This window comes from Toxorhynchites rutilus, chromosome 3 (genome assembly GCF_029784135.1).
Source record: "Toxorhynchites rutilus septentrionalis strain SRP chromosome 3, ASM2978413v1, whole genome shotgun sequence".
Lineage (NCBI taxonomy): Eukaryota > Metazoa > Arthropoda > Insecta > Diptera > Culicidae > Toxorhynchites > Toxorhynchites rutilus.
In genome coordinates, this window is record NC_073746.1 from 153,045,041 (window position 1) to 153,064,986 (window position 19,946).

The following is a 19,946-nucleotide window of genomic DNA, read 5'->3' on the forward strand; positions in this document are numbered from 1 at the left end:
ATCAACAACTTCAACTTCTACTCTTATACTATAGAGGATTTAAACCTGAAAGTACATTCGCCTCTAGTGTCTGCACGTTTTTTCCAGGTTCCTAAGTTTAGGAGACCGTGTAAAGGAAACAAATTCCATTTTTCATTAGGGTAAGCGAGTACCAAAGTATTCGCAGTTTGCATTTATTTGCAAAGCCGATTTCCCCAGACATTTTGGTTTCTGTGTTAGGCAAACACATTTCAGTCGGAATAAAAAATGCCTCCAGCTTGTATGAATTTGCAATGCCAATTTCCTCAGAAACCTTGATTCTAAAGTCTGTGTTGGGGAAACACATTTCAGTCGAAACAAAAATAACCCAGACCTGCTTGTATTTGCAATGCCAATTTCCCTACGCTCCATGGATTTGAAGTATGTGTTAGGGAAACACATTTCAGTCGGAACAAAAATGCCCCCAACTTGCATGAATTTGCAATGCCAATTTCCCCACGCTCCATGGATTTGACGTCTGTGTTAGGGGAACATATTTCAGCGAGAACAAAAGCCCCCATACTTTCATGTATTTACAATTCCGATTTCCCCAAGGCTGCTTGGTTTTGATGGCTGTGTTAGTGAACCCGTAAATCGGACCAATCAAAACGAGGCAGTTAGGGCGTTTAGATAACGTTTAACATTTTACAGTTTTTCAATTGTTTATCAAATGAAAAATAACATTTTATAAATTGCGATAGAAGCGTAGAAATATTATCTATCAATTGATGCAAACATCTTTCCGATCCAGTAAGAAATGTTCGAGTTATAAGCATTCAGAATCTTTCATTTTTTCCTGCATTTTCTGTGTTTAGGTTTTCATTTTACCCCCCATATACTTCGGTTAGACGTAGTCCCACGTCAAAATACAATTAAAATCAAAACAAAAGCCGAGACGCAAAGCCCAAACAAAAACCCAACGAACCGTCCATCTCCATCAATTATTCTTCTCTACAAATCCTGCCGGTCGTTTCCGTTGAAAGTATGCTGACAGGTCGTTACGTTGCCGGTGTATGTGAATGTTTTCATAAGAATTGCATGGTAGAATAACTGACGTAACGGAACGTGAACGTGACGTGGATGTTGTATGTGAATCGCACTTAAATCGTCGCTTTTTACGAGTGATTAAATTTATGCAAAAACCCATACGAATCACTTCAACTTTGTTCAAATGTCAAAAAACAAATTAAGAACAAACCATAAATAAATTAACTGGTTAAATAGTGTTCTGAAAAAAGGTTCGATTTGGAATTTTACGGCTGGACTACAATAATTTTCCTGTATTTTTTTGTAATAATAAATATTTATAGCTTTCCGGATGACATTCCGAATAAGTTTTTTGTTGAGGATGCTGGTTTGCTCCCGGAATCAGGACATGATAGTGACGGCTATAAAAATAGAGAGAGAAACAATGTAGTAAGAAAATATAACATATCACTACCATCTAACGTTCGTTCTAAGGAAACCAGTGATACCAAGACTCTATCGTTTTTTCAGAATTTGAGTGAAGATCCAGCTGCAAATTGGGGATCCAAAGAAGATTTTACATTCGTTCATTTCTTACACAACATTTATCGAACCCGGTGGAGCAGACTGCGGATATGACAGATATCATACATTTAAAAGAATGAACTCAGAAAGACTAAGAAGCTATACAAATCCAACGATTTGAGAATAAATATCAAGTTGTTATCAAAATGTTTAACGTTCCGTTGAGATTATATCACATACATTGTTGAAAATAATGAGGAAAAAAACTATATTTCGAACAGAAAGCAGAAATAGGAGCGCCACCCACTCAGGAAATTTCCGATTGCACCGAACAGTTGAGAGCAATACACCTGCACTATATTGCGCTTTATGTGAACATAATGTATATACATAACGTTTAGAGAGTCTCATAGAGTTTAGAGAGTCATTCGGTACTACGGTGTTGCGAAAGAGTCACAATTTTCAAGTTGTTCCTGAATAGCAATGGAGTTGAGCGCCGTGGTTTTGCACGGAGATAAGACTTTCCAGACAATCTTGGACGAGTTATTATGGATATCATTATTATATTATAGATATGGGTATTTAAAAGACTTATTTTGTCTTTTTAAAACATATTTTTGAGATTGCCTAATTGAAAATATGCAAAATCATTAAATTCGCACCATCCAAATGTTACGAGCCATAAAAACCGCGAAAATCTTAAATTTTATAATATTTGGCAACTCTGGTATCTTCATGTCATGACTTCGTTTTTGGACGACGAAGAAGAGTACACTGAGAGGAAACATTAGTAAATATTTTTTGGTACATGTTACCAATTTGCTAGTCATTTTCTACCGTACTAATCATTGGTACATCCTACGAAAAAAAATTGGTAGGCAGCATGTCAAACAAGAGCACAATTTGTTGATACAAAGTTGGATCAATATCGACACAACGTCGGTTCAATTACATAGGATTTGTTGGCCTAGTTTTGTTTCTCATTTGTAAGGTACTCTCGGTAGGGATTTTTTTTTGTAAATGATTAATTTATGTTCAAAATGCTATGTTTCATTACATGTTATTCTACATACTTCAAATACATCAATAGTAACTTATTCTATATACAGTTGGGATAATTCTTCAATAATAAATAAATAACAAAAAAACAATAATTGTCATTACAATAATTCTACGAGCAGAGTACTAGGGAACAGGTCTAATCGCAGCGTCAACTAAGTCGATCCCATACGATTCTTCCATTGCCATCTGTACTCGATCATGATCCTGTTTCTTTTCGTCATTCAGGGAGAGGAATCATCTGAAATTAGCAAAAGCATATTGTGTGACCGAGAAGTGTCTTGTAATGTGCAATGACGAAACTTAATCACTTGTATCTGTTCGTATTTGTATCTTTGTTTTTGAGTTGTCCGTTGAAAGTTCCATGCGAATCAAACTATTCATTACAACGCTCCGAGAACAACATGTGCTATAAAGACAGAAAATCATCTACTACTGACCATATCATTGGACTTGATGTCGTAAAATATGTATATTACAAACTTGTTCCTGAAGAAAAGTGTATCTGGGCGAATCCTTATCGTGAAGAACCATATATCTCGAGGCGGATTTTCGTAGTGAATTTTGTGCCAATCATCCCAGGAAGACGAAGAATCCATCACATGAAACATTGTGTGCACATGTCCTTACGGATGTGTGTCTGAAATATACAGTTTCATATTTGTTTGTTTCCAATCAGGCAAAAACAATTACATTATCTCAATTTCCTCCATGATGTGTCCTCACAAATCGTATAAAAACATGCTCAAATGGTAGAGATTTCATGAGTTAATGCTTAATGAGTTAATTCCTCTTCCTCTTTTGAATCAAGTACATCGACGATGTTTTAGCGATACGATTTCACTAGGTGCGTACTAGGTACGGTTCGAGAAATATGTCCATACTTTACTATATTGGACGGCTCTGGTTTGATTAGTATCCGAAAAAAAAAAACAAATGTTCACCTCCGTACTGCATCCCCGGCTTCTTGGAGAAATCACAATCACGATGTGCGCATTTCGCAACTTCCTAAATATGACAACAAGGTTACTTACCCTCCGAAGTAAAATGTACGAATCGTTGGTAGAGATGTATATTGCATCTGACATAGTTTTTACATAATTTTGGTAATATTTACTAAAAATGTGTACATTTTACCAATAATTCGACTACTAAAGATTTGGTAGCTGGGTTTACTAATGTTTTTCTCCAGTGTAAGAAGCCAGTTGTCTCATCTTATCTTAGAGTGTGATGAAACCAGCTCAACGTATTAATCTTTGGATGCATTGGAAGATCTCTTGAACAGTCTGTCAAATAAAAGTTTTTTTTTGTGGTTCATTCTTTTAATTATAATCAACATGATCAAATTGTTATATTGAAATATATTGATATCGCGGGACATTTTCGTTTCTTTTGCCAAATGCGGGACGTTTCGCGGGACGTAATCTTACGCGGGACATTTCGTTGAAATGCGAGACGTCTGTTCAGTTTACTTTACTAATTTCATTTTAACGCATGTTCGTATTCGAACATAGTTTTTACTTTGTCAAACATATGTCAACTGATTGTTTAGGTTTGGTTTCAAAACGTTTTTTTTTTGGATAAAGAGTGTACTCGCGATGACAAAGAAATAATGTTGTCCTCTGGTCGCGCCTTCCAATGAGGGGACCATAGTTGGGGCCCAATCTCGTTAGTGTAATACCAATCAGATTAGAAGACATGAAGCCAGTTTTCAAATGTTAAAATTTGAATGAAAATTTTTACATCATGTTATTTAGTTATTTAAAAAACTTACTTCTGACTTTTATTTAACTCTTTGTCTATACATTTCCAGCGTTGTTACTGAAACTTTTCATTATAATGTAAAGTTGTCTTCAAAAACAATTTTCGTACAAGATTTTTTCACAACCTGCAAAAAAAAGTGTTTTTCATTTAAACAGAATGCTAATTTGGTACGGAAAGGTTAATCTTCATTCATATTTTAAATTTTAAAAAAGTGTTCATTCCGCCTGAAAATCAATCAATTTTTTGAAGCTCCCCTAAATTTGTAAACGAAGCTCAATGGCTTCAACGCGGATTGTCAACTTGTTTAACTTTAAGCGCGAGATAGCTGCCTTAAACATAAATCGGATATGACATCAAAACGAATGAAAGTGTTTTCAGATCCAAAGTATGCCCATGAGCACACTTGATAATTACGAAGTAAATACTTGATAAATGCTGTTTTATTCATACGAAATCAGCTAAACATCCATTTTCGAAAAGTAAATACGTAAATACAAACGTAGTAAGAACTCAAGCGCACTGCTCGACTGCTCGATTGAAGTAAAGTAAAGCTGAATTTTGTTTTTATTCATATGGCTTATTGTGTGTTTATATTAACCTGACGATGCTAAACTTTTTTAAAAATTGAATTGCATGCTGTTATCATTCTTTTAAATTTCACGAAAACAAGATAGTATGATTTGTCACATATGATATATCTATCTGTCAAAAGCAAACGCGACTATTTTCACGACCGTTCCAAGCGCGACTATTTCGAACCGTCGTGTCCAGTTAGGGAACAGACGCACAATAAATTACGAAAAATCTACGCGGATACTCATGTGTAGAACCCTATATAAGAAAGCGCTCTTTCCACCTTGCATTATCACACTTGATCTTTGTCCGCCCATTTGACGGATGCAGAAGTTATTTGTTGTTGACATTTCTCTCACATTGTGTAATCTAATTCTCGCGTAACTTTTGAAAAGGTCTAATGTAACATTTTCGTCAACTCGAGAAAAACGAAGTTGAAGACCCAAACATTATTCCGCGAATTGTCTTAAAAGCTTTCGATCTTTATCGCTACTTTCACCACTAGCAGTCAAGAATAACTCTGAAAAACCAATCATAACTGTTGTTCCGTGATTTGAGATTAAAGTTGAAGACTAGGAGCGAAAAATGTTACATTGGACGTTTTGACTACCCGCATTTGCACATTGGACATATTACGTTGCACGATAAGAATTTGAAACTAACTACTAAACAACAATCCAAATAACAGCATTTCATTCTAAAGGCAGATTATTATTGTTATCACTCGCCGAATTGCACTGAAATCGGTAACAACACCAGGGGTACGACTAAAACGTCAAATCCCTCATATTGCCAGTGTACCCAATATTGCTGCGGTTTACTGACATTTTGGTTCAATCAATTACTGTTGTGTACAACTCGGTGCGGTTATATAGTCGAATAGTGGCTAACTTTAAACTCCATGTTAAATGTGAACACCTCAATGTGAAACAGGAATATGAAAATCGCTCATGCAGTTAGAATAAAGCAGCGCATTTTTCGATTTCAATCCTCGTAAATGATATGTTGATAAACAAATGACGCCATATTGATTTTGATTTTGGCTAGCCTATATTCAATTGATGTCTAACCCCTGAACAACATCTGTAAGAAACAAAACCTCGAAACGACCGAAGTACGACTTCGTATTGTTTTGACTGCTTTGTTACTTCGGACGTTTCGGGCGTCGAAGGAAAGAAGCGTCCGAAGTAACAACCGGGCGCTTAAAATTGTATCGGCGATAAAAAGATGAAGAAGATAGATACGTGAACGATTGTTTTTGTAATACATTCAATGATTGAAAACCTTGAAAACTAATAGCGTGCATCCATTAACTCGATTTGTTTACATTTGTTACATAGGACCTTTTCAAAAGTTACGCGAGAATTGCTTCCAGTTTTTCGTGAGATGGTGTTGTTGTGGTAGTGTTTGGAATATATTTCCTCGCGGAATTAGAGTTTTGAATTATATTTGCTAATTATTCATACCTAACACAAGGGGAAAAGAGTTTTAAAAGTTTTCAAATTTGATAATAAAATAGTTTGATAGCATAACAAGTTCAAAAGTGTCCAACTGTCCGGCATATTTGCCCAACTTCAGACTGATAGTTCCGAGTGCGTTGACTTTCTAATAATAGCACGGTTTTCCGTAAATATATTCTATCGGAGGAAAAGTGGAAAATTGTCGTGTTCTAAAGTTTCGGCATCGGATTTACTAGTGTTCCAGCTAAAGGTTTCCGCTTCTGGGTAAGTAACGTGCATCAGAATAATATAAACAAAAAGTTTTCGCCTCGTAGTAAATGTTGGAGACCATGCTTTGGTTGAATTATTATTGACCCACTTTCGAATGCTCTTTTGGTTCGGTGGCGATAGCTAGGGGTGCTTGCAATTCATTTATTCGCGAATCAAGGCCACACACAAATATGGAACCGAATATGTTTTGTTTGTGTGATGAATGTTTATGCACTAAACCTTTCGGTCAACGCCTTTATCACTGATGTTATTACAGTTATACTTATAGAATATTGGTATCTTTGTAGTAAACTAAACTAAAACGATTAATCCTTATCTAAAACATGTAATTATAGCGTAATAGTTTCTAATTTGTATTTTCCAATAAATGTTTTCATTTATTATCGCAATATACATGCTGATGAGAGGCCGAAAATCCATCGAAATGTCTAATAAAATATAAAATATCATTCAGAACTAAGTAACGATTTTCATTCGAGGCAATCATGATAATTCCGTGTTCTTCTGTTTCCTTCTTCCACACCTCCAAATGCAAATGCTGTTCCAATAGTTCGATTGGAAACTTGTTTGCATTGATTATGCAATGGCCAATACAAAGAACCACAAACGACAACATCGTCGCACAGATCAAGAAAATAAACCGCCGTGTGCGAATGCTCCTTGGTTGTTTTTTTTTTGTTTTGCTGCTATTCGAAGTCGATTTTAGAGGCCATGTGCGGATACCATCCAATCGCGCACATGCATTTGCCCCCAGTTATATTATGTTGTTTAAATCGTGGTTCGTCGCTTTCAAAAGCCAACGACAACCTTCAATTTGCTTCTGGGGAGTAAGCAAGACACCGTGGTGATCAGTTGTCTACCCAAATTGAGTGGATGTTGGTTGAGAAATGTTGCCGTAACTTGAAATTCTTACACATCACTATGTACTGTAAAACATTATATACCGTAAACCATCCAAAGCCAAAACTTCAATTCAACATCTGATGGCGGTCATCCGCTTGCAGTGGAAGTTTCAAAATATTCATAACATTTTCACCGTTTTGAAGAACAAGATTGCTTTCACGGTCATTGGGTTTGGATTTATGGCGATTCGATTAAGTTTTAATCTTCGAATGAGTCGAAACTGTTGAGTTTTTCTCGGAAGGGCGTTATGAAATAGCAGTTCGTTTATTTAATTTTGGAGATTATTCTGAAGTTGGCTTAGAAATCATTTGTTGGAAGTTGCATCTAAATCAATTCTCAATGATTGGACTGAATGGATGTTTTAAATGATTGGAAAAAGTTCTTCCTGTAAGTGAAATGGAGTGGATTTACAAGTAGACCGACATGACATCGGGATTTTCAAAAATAGCTATATATTTTGATGCCGAGTGTTTTCAAATCGCATGAAACGTCGAGATTTATTGTTATCTCTAATTTAATTTTTGGCACTCGGCCGTTTTATTGTGTGAAAAGATAATTTTTGACAAAAAAAGGAAGATTTTCGAGGGTTAAAAATTGAAACTTTGAGCGCTTTGAAGCACTTCTACTAGAGGTGGGCAAAACGGTTCACTTTAAGGTGAAGGTGGAAGCTAGCCACAAATGGCTGCCACAATGCTGCCCATGTTTGTATAGGAGACGTAAGCGACAAAATGAACAAAAGCGACTTTTTCGCCATTTTGCATCCTACGCAATGTAATACGTTTGCTCAACATGTAAACAAACTTTTTTTTTCGAAAACATTTGAGCAATTTTGAAAAAACGTTTCCGAAAAATCACTGTTTGTTCACATAACAGACGTAGTTCCATACAGCTTTCATACATTGTTCGAAAATCAACAATTATGGGTATTATGTGCTCTAAGCTAAATCTACATTTGAATCACATTCTTCGTAGAGTCCAAACATGCCTGTCACGATAGTGTCTTATTACTTAGTGTTTCCTAATAGATGAATATAAAAAAACCATTGAAACACTGCTCATATAATTACTATTTTTCGTACACTGCACTGAACAATGAACAAAGAGTAGCAATTGTGTTTTTTTTTATGTTATAACTACCTAAATGTCTGTATTTGAATCTTCAAGTAGATAATGAAACAATCAGATCAGTAATATTGGTTCTTAGCATTATAACTCCTCGGATTCAACATCGAATTATTCCACATACTCAGCATTTACTTACACTGTTGGTGTAAGTCACTCCACCATCTTTATGCGTTTGAGTCAAATTTCTCATCGTGATATCGGTAAATCATGTTGCAAATTACCAACATTGCGGATTCAATTAATCTTAAAACACGAACCTGCTGTTCTTATCATATCCCAGAGTATTTAGGAAAATAGTACTATTCTAGACTCGCAACAAATCCAGAGTACCTTTTCCAGCAATTTCACTAAATTTCTTCCAAACCTCCTTGATTTTATCCGATAACAACTGAAACTACCGACGGAGACGTTTTGACTATTATCGAAAATGTAAATACTAACGCAACAGACAGGGCACCCTGGTGATTACGTCTAGCTATGTGAACAAATGTTCATTGAACCGATTGATTGTCCGCATAAATAGACGTAAGCGTTTTCCAAATGGAAAAAATATGTTTCAATCCGCAAAATCTCCTAGGCACTCTTTTTGCCGATAATATCCTTCAACTGGACAGATTATTTCATTAGAAATTTGCATGCAGGCGAAAAAACAACAAAAATGCGTTTTCCCAACACTAATGGTGTTGGTCATTACGTCTCCTATGTAATCATGGGCAGAATGACGCTCATTTCGATCATGATTGATTATGTATAATGTTGATTTGTTGATATTTTGAATATAAAAAGACGGGTGGGTAATGTCGGGGACATAACCGGAATGACGTAGGACTATACAAAGGGGACAGCTTTTGTTAAATATATATTTTAAATATATTGTTTTATTTTCTTCTCCTACGTGAATACCTACCTATCTGAAAAATGGATTAGTTTACTGTTTACTCTTTATGAATATGTTTTTTTTTTTTTTTTTTTTTTATCTTCGCTTATTTTTCGTCGGCCTATTTCCGCCACTTTAGTGCCAATCACCGACATCAGGGAGGCGACTCCACCTGTTCCTACCTATCAGACTCAACAACTCATGAGCCGGGCCAACTTCTTTTACTTCCGCTCCGAAGGAAGACGTAACCAGAGATTTTTCGCCTCAGAAAATCCCAACGACGCCAGCTGGGATTGAACCCAGGCCGATCGGATTGTGAGGCTGTTACGCTAACCATACAACCACTGGCGCCGTCGTGAATATGTTGATGGTTCTGAAAAGAACCTTTGGTGTTGTGTTTTTGTTATCACTCGATATTCCCATCTTGTTCGGTTAAACCTTCCTGTTTAGCTATTACGTTTGCCACTCGCCACAGCTTTCACAGTTGGAAAATTTCTTCCCATCCAGCTTGTGACATGTAAATTACATTTAATGCGACGTGCCGGAGAAACACTTTGCCACTCACTGAAACTAATTGTTGCCTTGAAGAGCGCCGAACCGAAGCTGCTCTGTTCTTGATGCGGGTTTTCTGATTTTTTTTTTTTTTATCTGTATTATAGTGATTTTCAACTCATTTGGCTGGTTCGTCACTTTTTACTTCCATTTTTGGAAGAATGTCGGGAGTGAGAATTGAACTCGTGACCTTTAGCGTGAGAGGCATGGATGTTACCACTACGCCAGATCGCCTCCCGGGTTTTCTGATTGTCGTGAGCAGCTTTGCAAGCCAACTCGAACACTCCGAAGGCCGAAACTCTATAATCGCTGTTAGGTATACTGGTGCTCCGGCACCAATCCGTTCGGCCTAGTTACCCTTGCGGAGCAATCAGTGAATGCGACCAACAGGGAACTGGAGACCTGCACGGTTCGAGTGAGACTTTGCCTTTCCCTTAACTTGTCCTCCTTTGTTACGTCCACGATGCCGATGCCGTACAACCACACGGGTTTACGGTTTGAAAGAAAATAAGATATTTTTTTGGGGTCCGCGTGTTTTATACTCTAGCGGTACACACTCACAGGATAGAGACAAATTGGCAGACTCAGCCAGAGGGGCGAGTCCAACGATACGAACGAATGAGCGTTAAAAGGAGCGATGGCAAAAAAATACATTCATTACAATTTGTTCGCTCGTTGGATTCACATGCAGGCTAAAAAGGGTCCTTTTCAGGATCACAAAATTATCTTCAATCTAAAGAGTTTATTGTTTTGTTATCACTCGATATCCCCATCTTGTTCGGCTAAACCTTCCTGTTTAGCGATTTGTTGCCACTCGCCACAGCTTTCACAGTTGCAAAATTTCTTCCCATCCAGCTTTGTGACATGTTGTACAGTAAATTATATTTAATGCGACGTGCCGAAGCACCACTCAGTGTTGCATTGGAGGCGATTTTAACCTGTAATTGAACATTTGCGATGACAGTGGTACAGTGTCGACTTTCAATGTGGGGTCATAATTTGGATCTCTATGTTTACAAAAATGTCCAACTAAATAAGTCGCATTACATGTCCGTCCAATTAGCTAAATGTCGAACTAATTGTAAATTACTGTACTTTCAATCTGGAAACAATTTAAGAATTGGTGAAAATTGAATAATCAGGAAAGTTCCCAACTATAAATAAGCTCAGAACCACTGCCAAATTCACATACTCATCAGATCATAGCAAACAAATTATGGAAAAATCAATTTGTGTTTTATTATTATTTTGGATGTTTTAGAAAGCATTGAACTGTATTTCCTAAACTCTGTTTTGGAAGGTTTAATGGCCCTGAAAAGCGCCTTGTTTTATGGAATGGTTTCAATTTAGAAAACTTAGTACTCGTGGTTTTGAAAAAAAAAAAACATTTCGAACGCCCTCGATGCCGCCTTGTTCTGGATTTGCCACCAAAGCAGTTTGTATAAAGAACAAACTTTTTTCTTCTGCTACCTGATGCCGTTTGCGATTGCGTTTGCCACTCGCCACTCGCTGCAACTGCCTGTTGTCTTGATGTCCACCGAACCGAATGTGTTCTGTTCCGAATGCGGGTTTTCTTATCGTCGCGAGCAGCTATGCCAGCTAACTCGATCACTTCGGCGGCCGAAACTATATAACGCCGGCTAGGTGGACTGGTGCACTGGTACTAACGCGCTCGGCCTAGCTACCCTTGCGAGGAACTCCAGATCAACACGGTTCGAGCGGAATTTTGCCTTTCCCTTCACTTTTCCTCCTTTACCATGTCCAGACATGGCTGCTTGGGTTGGTTTGTTGATGTGTTGTGATGCGAACCGATGTGGTGTACGGTTTGAATGAGAATGGTCGTTACGGCAGCGGAGCGGGGATATTTAAGCTGACTGTCTGGCTCGAGAATTACGCATGTGTGAGACTGCGACCAATGTTTCGTTCATTTTTTTCTTTTTCCTTTCCAATAGTGGTTCATTCTATTTCGCTGCTGCTCTGGTTGCCCGTTTTGGTCGGTTCGATTTGAGGAGCACAAAATGGACCAATCAAAAATGAGCACATAGTGCATTTGAACAATGCTTGATATTTCACAATTATTCAATTATTTATCTCATGAAAAATGAAATGTTATTCGTTATGATAGATGCGTAGATATATTTCCTATCATTTGATGCAAAAACCTTTGCGATCTATTGAGAAATGCTCGAGTTATAAGCGTTCCAAATCATGCATTTTTTCCTACTTGTTCAGTGTCTAGATTTCCATTTCACCCCCTATAGCTTCCGGTTAGACGTAGTCCTACGTCAATAATAACTGTAAAGTTTTTCAACATTGCAGAGCTAGTTTTGACGTAGGACTACGTCTTTCATTTCTATACCGGGGTGTAAAATCAAAATTTCGAAAACGAAAGCGTTACGCCGGAGACCGAGATTTTGAGCGTTAATAGCTCCTAAACAACTGAACGAAATGGTATGATAAACACTTCATTCGAAAGATAAAATGTCTACGCGTTCTATACTTGTTACTTTCTGATCCAAAAACTTGTTTCAATAGTCTTAAAATTGCTTTCAAAACAGGCTATCACAGGCAAAACACCAATCGGTATATAAGCGAGCGCCGCTCGGAAATCTACTCAGTTCCAATTGAACAGCGATTGGAGCATGTTGCCACTGTTGTGGTGAAGCTCTTCGTTTATCATGAAAGTGCGAATGAACGGTGTCACCAAGAGCCTGTTTGTGCACCTTAGGCCAGAACGGTTCCCCGGGAAGATCTCGAAACAACCGCTACACACACACACACACACACACACACATATATACAAGCGCGGAATTTTTTCCGTTTGGATGCCATTCAGCATCGAGAAAGATCCGGAAAATAATCTGCCAGTTCCTTTGGGAATTTAAAAATACATTCACGTGAAAGAGTTTCTCTCAATGTTTTCTATCCATGTAACACTGTGACCAAATATGTTTCAATCAAGTGCCATTAACAGATGGTTATCGAGTTAGCATTAACCACTGGTGGGCTTCCAGTATCGAGGAAAATGTGGAAATATCTAATCGTTACTGAAAATAATCTGCCAGTTCCTCTGGGAATTTAAAATTACATTCATGTGAAAGAGTTTCTCTCAATGTTTTCTATCCATGTAACACTGTGACCAAATTGTGAATTGTGATTTTTCAATCAATCGCAATTAACAGAATAGCTTCTGAAGATTATTCTTCCCCATCAGTAGGATATTTCCGTATCCAATATTGGATGCATAAAACCTTGTGCCTCCAACGTAACGCTCTCGTTTTCGAAGTCCCCCAAATATTCATTCATTCAGAATGAATTCAGATTCAACTTCAAACAAATGATCTCTAAATCAACGATAGTCCTACGTCACCCTTGTGGTTATACCATAGATATAACCCACTTCCTGTTTTTTGTAATTGAAACATTCACAATTGTCGGCCCAGACCAGAATCAGGACGATAGTTATAACTTTTTACGTTATAGATATTTTCAACGGTATTGTTTTGAAGACATACTAAAATTATTAAATATTAAAAAATTGATAATAAGTTTCAAACAAGGAAAAAATGAGTCAAAGCATTCACAAAATACTGTTTTTAAATTCAAAAAAAGCATTCGCAAGATACTGTTTTTAAATTCTTATCCAGTTCTTTTTCCATTATTTTGATATCCTTCTAAAGAAAATCTGAATCACTTTCCGTTTTTTTCAAATTCCTTGAAATTCATCAGATGTTTTCTATAAGGATTATGCTCCTGACCAGTTTCTGTTCAAATAATTAAATCAAACCTCATGTCCCGTATATCAAATTACACGAGAATGGAAAGGATAAGATGAATAAACTTCAGAACCCCATATGGAAGTAGCTCAGATTATACTGATCGTGAGGTGGATAAATTCGGATTTGTTCTGAGATATAGAAGATATTATTATTCATCTAAATTGTAGAAACGGTTCATAAAAAATGATTCTAAATATTTCTCACTATTAAAACGAGTAAGACAGAGCTAAGTACAAGAGTATGTGAGATTTCGATTATTAAACATAATAGTCATGTTTTATCTCTAGCGTAGAATTACATTCCCATATGTTCAACAACTACATTTTTCCCGAGCAACCAAGCATTTGATTCAGCAAACTAATCATCGAGGTATAATCGCAAACTTGTCATTCTAAAATATTCGATTAATTAATTGGAATTTTATCTCATACGCTGTATTAATTTTGCCTGCATAACGTTCAAACGTCCTTAATTATGCAATCGACACAACGTTGAAACACCCGACATTATGCAACCAACATGTCTCTTATAAACGGGAATGAACACTTTCACTTCACGGAGTTTATTTTGACACGCAACTGACCGTGACAATGATGATAGACACAAAAAAGATTAAGTGAAGTGTAAGTGACGTGAAAGTGATGTTCGTGATCAGGCCCAATATCAGGTTTGAGATGAAACAGGCTTTAGAAATATTACGGCGATCATGTAACAAATCGAGTCCGATGAGCTTACAGCGGTGCTCATAGCTTGGTAGATCATTGGGATTACATTGGGAAGGTAATCTACGTAAGGCAAACTTGACAAACTTGTGTTGAACAGTCTCAATGCGTTGAATGCTGTTTTGGTAGTCTGGTGACCAGATAATTGATGCATACTCAATAATCGAGCGTACCAAGGAGCAATAAATTGCTTTTATACAATGAATGTCCGTGAATTGCTTAGTTGAGCGAAACACAAATCTGAGTGTTCTAGTTGCTTTTGATACAATATATGCGATATGATCACGAAACGTAAGCTTAGAATCGAGCATGACTACTAAATCCTTAACGCAGTCAACACGCTCAAGAGTAATATCTCCAATCCTATAGTCGTAACGAACGACAGAGCGCTTACGAGAAAAGGATATCGCAGAGCACTTGGTTGGGTTCAGAATCATTCTGTTCGTTTCACACCAAGCACTAAAAGCGTCAATTTGTGACTGAAGAAATACTGCGTCGGCTTCATTATTAATCAAATAGTACAGTTTGAAGTCATCTGCATATGCTCATTTTTGCATTCCAGAATGGTATTGATGTCGTTGAGATATATAAGAAAAATAAATGGCCCAAGATGACTTCCTTGAGGTACGCCTGATGTCATACGGAAAGGCTCAGAGTTTGGTTAATATTACTTGGTGGGAAGTGTGTGCAAATGATCATTTTCCTCACACTGTTTCGCAAAATTATTGATTTTCGGGCGAGGGGTAAGGGAGGGAGATGAGAGAAAAGAGCGCCATTGTGGCAGCCATTTGTGGCTAGCTTCCACCTTCACCTTAAGTGAATCTGGTTACATCGACATTCGTTCGTAAACGTTTGAAAGAAGTCTCGTTCGAACGGACTGTTCGAATCGAATCTTCAGAACGAAAATCAGAGACGGGCGTAAACAAGAATAAGGCTGTATACTTCCTGGGCCTATTACATGTTCGCAAACATAAGAACCGTAGTCTAAACGAAGAGAATCAGAAGCATTTTTCATTTGGTTTTTATCAAAACTTATAATATTAGCCGAAATTTGCGGGAAAATAATTGATTTTTAATTTTGTTACGTTGGTTCACGTAACACAACTTATGCAGTATTTTGAAAGTTTCAAATATGAACTTGTATTATTAATAGTGGTCGATCTTTAGATCTCGTCGCCCCCTGCGAAACCGATACCGATATTCTTCGAAGTTGCTGAAAATATTTTATCTTCCTTGGCACCAGAATCAAAAATCCATATATACGGAGATTTCAATCAACGAAATGCGGACTTTGTCACTGATTTTGACAATGAATTTATTTTGCTTCCAGTTCTTGGTGATAATAAGACTCTGCAATTTATTTTTGATAAAATAGCCGGTCTTGGGTTGAATCAAATAAACAATGTTCGTAATCGACAGAAATGCTTCTTGGATTTCTTGTTGACAAATATGACCGAAGATTTTTGTGTGACTGAATTATTAACTCCACTTTGGAAAAATGAAGTCTCACAGCTATCGAATATTATATATTTATAGATAGCACGCAAAAACCATTTGAATATGAATTCGAGGAAGTCTCTGATTACACTAAAACAAATTACCATTCAATTAGGTGTAAGCTTAACTATATCAATTGGCAGGATATATTTAGAAGTGTGGGAAACATTGAAGTAGCAGTGACGACTTTTTACTCGATGATCAATGAAATTATAGAGGAGGAGATACCAACTAGACGAAAAAGGAGAAATATAAACACAAAGTATCCGATTTGGTTTAATAAAAACATAAAGAATCTAAAAAATAAAAAAACAGATGGCACATAAAATTTATAAGGAATACAAATCTGACGCTAATCTCGAAAAATATCTGAACATTTGCGAACAGCTCAACTCAACTGTTAAAATCGCTTTTGAAGATTACAACTTAAAAACAAAGTCGGACATAAAGTCTAACCCGAAAAGTTTCTTTAATTACATAAAAACAAAATTAAAAAGCAATGGTTTTCCATCACGCATGCACCTTGACGATACCGTGGGGAATGACCCAGAAAAAAATTTGCAACCTCTTTGCAACATTTTTTCAAGAAGTTTATATTGAAACAGCTGAGGAGGACCGAGATCGTGACTTCTTTGCATTTCTTCCAGAATTTCCATGTGATGTTGGAGTCAGAAAACTAACTTACATTGAAATTTTTGACGCATTAAATGAGCTTGATGTCTCAAAAGGGCCAGGTCCTGACGGAATTCCACCGGTTTTTATAAAAAAATTTGGCATCTGAATTAACTCATCCACTTTTATAGCTTTTCAATAAGTCCTTGGAATCAGAAAGGTTCCCAAAAATATGGAAAAACTCCTTGTACCTATATTCAAATCCGGTAACAGATCCGATGTAAGAAATTATCGTGGAGTAGCAATTATTTCTTGCATTTCAAAACTCTTTGAAGCCATAATAAACCAAAAACTTTTTCAACAACTAAAGACACGAATTACGAATAAGCAACACGGTTTTTTCAAAGGACGATCAACAACAACAATGTTGCTGGAATTTGTCACACTCACTTTGAATACAATGGATAATGGTCTTCAAGTTGAAGCTCTATACACAGACTTTAGTAAGGCTTTCGATCGTGTTGATATACCATTACTGCTTCTTAAACTTCAAAAAATAGGGATAGAAGTCAAGCTATTGAAATGGCTAGAATCATATTTGACTGACCGCACGCAAATGGTAAGATTTAATGGGAAAATTTCAAAACCAATATTTGTTACATCCGGAGTTCCTCAAGGCTCTCATTTGGGGCCACTTTTGTTCATTTTATTTGTTAATGACGTTCGCGTTTTTCTTAATAGTGTTAAGGCACCTATCCACGCAGATGATATAAAGTTGTATTTGGAAATAAAGAATGAAGAAGACTCTCAAACATTCCAAAATAAAGTTAACATAGTTTATAATTGGTGCACTAAGAGTTTATAACAGCTCAATGTTAGGAAATGCACTTTGATGAATTTTACAAGAAGAAGAACACCATTGAGCGTTAAGCTGGGAAATCAACCCATCAGTAGATGTCAACGAGTAAGAGACTTAGGCGTAGTCTTAGATTCAAAACTAACCTTCGTTGATCATTATAATGCAATCATCCATAGAGCAAATAATATGTTGAGCTTCATCAAACGCTTTAGTTACCATTTACACGATCCGTACACAATAAAGACATTGTATATTACATATGTCAGATGAGAATTGATCTGACGTATGTAATATACAATGTCTTTATTAATATTTTAATACTGTAGTATTGTATGGTCCCCCTATATAACATCACACGAAGACAGAACTAAATCTGTACAAAAACAATTTTTATTATTTGCACTTCGTAATCTAGGCTGGTCTTCATATCATCTCCCTCCATATGAAGCTAGCTGTATGCTAATTAATATTAAAAGCCTAAAAGAACGTCGGAACTCTGCCATGATTCTATTCATTATGAATATCATATCACAACGAGTGGACTTAGAAGAAATATTAGGAAACCTAAATTTTTACGCACCGATTAGACACCAGAGAAACCCTAACAGTTTCTACATAGATTACCGAAGAACGAATTATGCCAAATATAATATAGTTAATCGTATGATGAGCCTCTGTAACGAACACAGTGAAATAATTGATGTAACCATGTCAAGGTCAATGCTCAAACTATTTGAATAGAATAAGATATTGTTAAATTTCACTATAATTGTTCGGCAGCATATTTAGTCTACGCTGGTTTGACGAAATAAATAAATAAATAAATAAATAAAAAAAAATTTATTATGTAACTTGTTAAAATCGTCTTTTGAATTAAACGGATAATTTATCCAGCCAGCTCTCTTTAGTTTTTTTTTTTAGTTTTAAGTAAGTAGTTTTAAGTAGTATTAATAATGTATTGGTATACAATTTTGATTGACGACAATAAAATAATAATACTTACAATGTTATTGCTTGCAGAGGGAGTGACCACACCGGTTGATAAATCTCACCTTGTGACCGCAATAGATTAGGTTTTATCGAAAATACAGACTTAAGTAAATACGCACTTACAAAATGTACTCCCTAGGGGGTCTCCACATTGGTTGCGCGTTCGCATAGAAAGCGATCGATCGTGAGTTCAAAACTCGGGACCCTCATTGACCATCTTTGTGTTGTTACAGAATAGCTACGTCCACGCAACAATCATCAGCGACGGAGATCGATCCACGGTCGAAATAAGATCGATTCATCCATACAACTGCTCTGCTCTGCAAGACACATCGGGCGGCTGTTCTATAAATAGCTCAACAATGATCAATCAACTTTCTCCGCTGTCCGGTGGTCTAACTGGATAATGGAAGAAAAATACAATACAGAATACTCTTACGCCTAAATGGCTACTGTGTAAATGTACCATATGCAATGGTATAGAAGGAATACTGGCGAAAGGCAACTGTGTAATGTAATGTGCTATAATTATAGATATGATAACCATGTGACATGTACACGTTTAAAATTCGGCTCTGTTACAGCTAAAATGCTAATGAGCCTGAAATAAATAAATGGGATAAAAAAACAGGAAGTGGGTTATATCTATGGTATAACCGCAAGGGTGACGTAGGACTATCGTTGATTTAGAGATCATTTGTTCGAAGTTGAATCTAAATCCATTCTGAATGAATGAATAAATGAATATTTGGGGGACTTCGAAAACGAGAGCGTTACGTTGGAGGCACAAGGTTTTATGCATCCAATATAGGATACGAAAAACCTTGTTCTGAAGAATAATCTTCAGAAGCTAACCTGCTAACTGTACTTGATTGACAAATCACAAACCCAAATGTAATATATGGATATTTTATGGATAGAAAACATTAAAATAAACTCTTTCGCTTGAATGTAATTTTCAATTCTAAGGGGAACTGGCAGATTATTTTCCAGCAACGATTAGATATTTCCACATTTTCTTCGATACTGGAAGCCCACCAGTGGTTAATACTAACTCGATAACCACCTTTTAATAGTACTTGATTGAAAAATATTTGGTCACAGTGTTACATGGATAGAAAACATTCAAATAAACTTTTTCACATGAATATATTTTGAAAATTCCCAAAGGAACTGGCAGATTATTTTCCAGCAATGATTAGATCTTTCCGGAACTTTCTCGACCACAAAACCAAATGTATTTGGTCACAGTGTTACATGGATAGAAAACATTCAATTAAACTCTTTCACATGAATGTATTTTGAAAATTCCCAAAGAAACTGGCAGATTATTTTCAGTAACGATTAGATATTTCGACATTTTCCTCGATACTGGAAGCCCACCAGTGGTTAATG

At 36.5% G+C, this 19,946-nt stretch overlaps 1 protein-coding gene across 1 annotated transcript in view; it reads left to right on the plus strand.

Annotated features, from left to right (window-relative positions):
- Positions 1–6,275: 6,275 nt before the first annotated feature.
- The window catches only part of LOC129775139 (carnitine O-palmitoyltransferase 1, liver isoform), a 67,468-nt gene continuing 53,797 nt past the window's right edge, over positions 6,276–19,946 (plus strand). The window contains exon 1 of the mRNA XM_055779470.1: positions 6,276–6,629. The gene's annotated coding sequence lies outside the window, so the exon portion shown is untranslated. The remainder of the gene's footprint in view (positions 6,630–19,946) is intronic.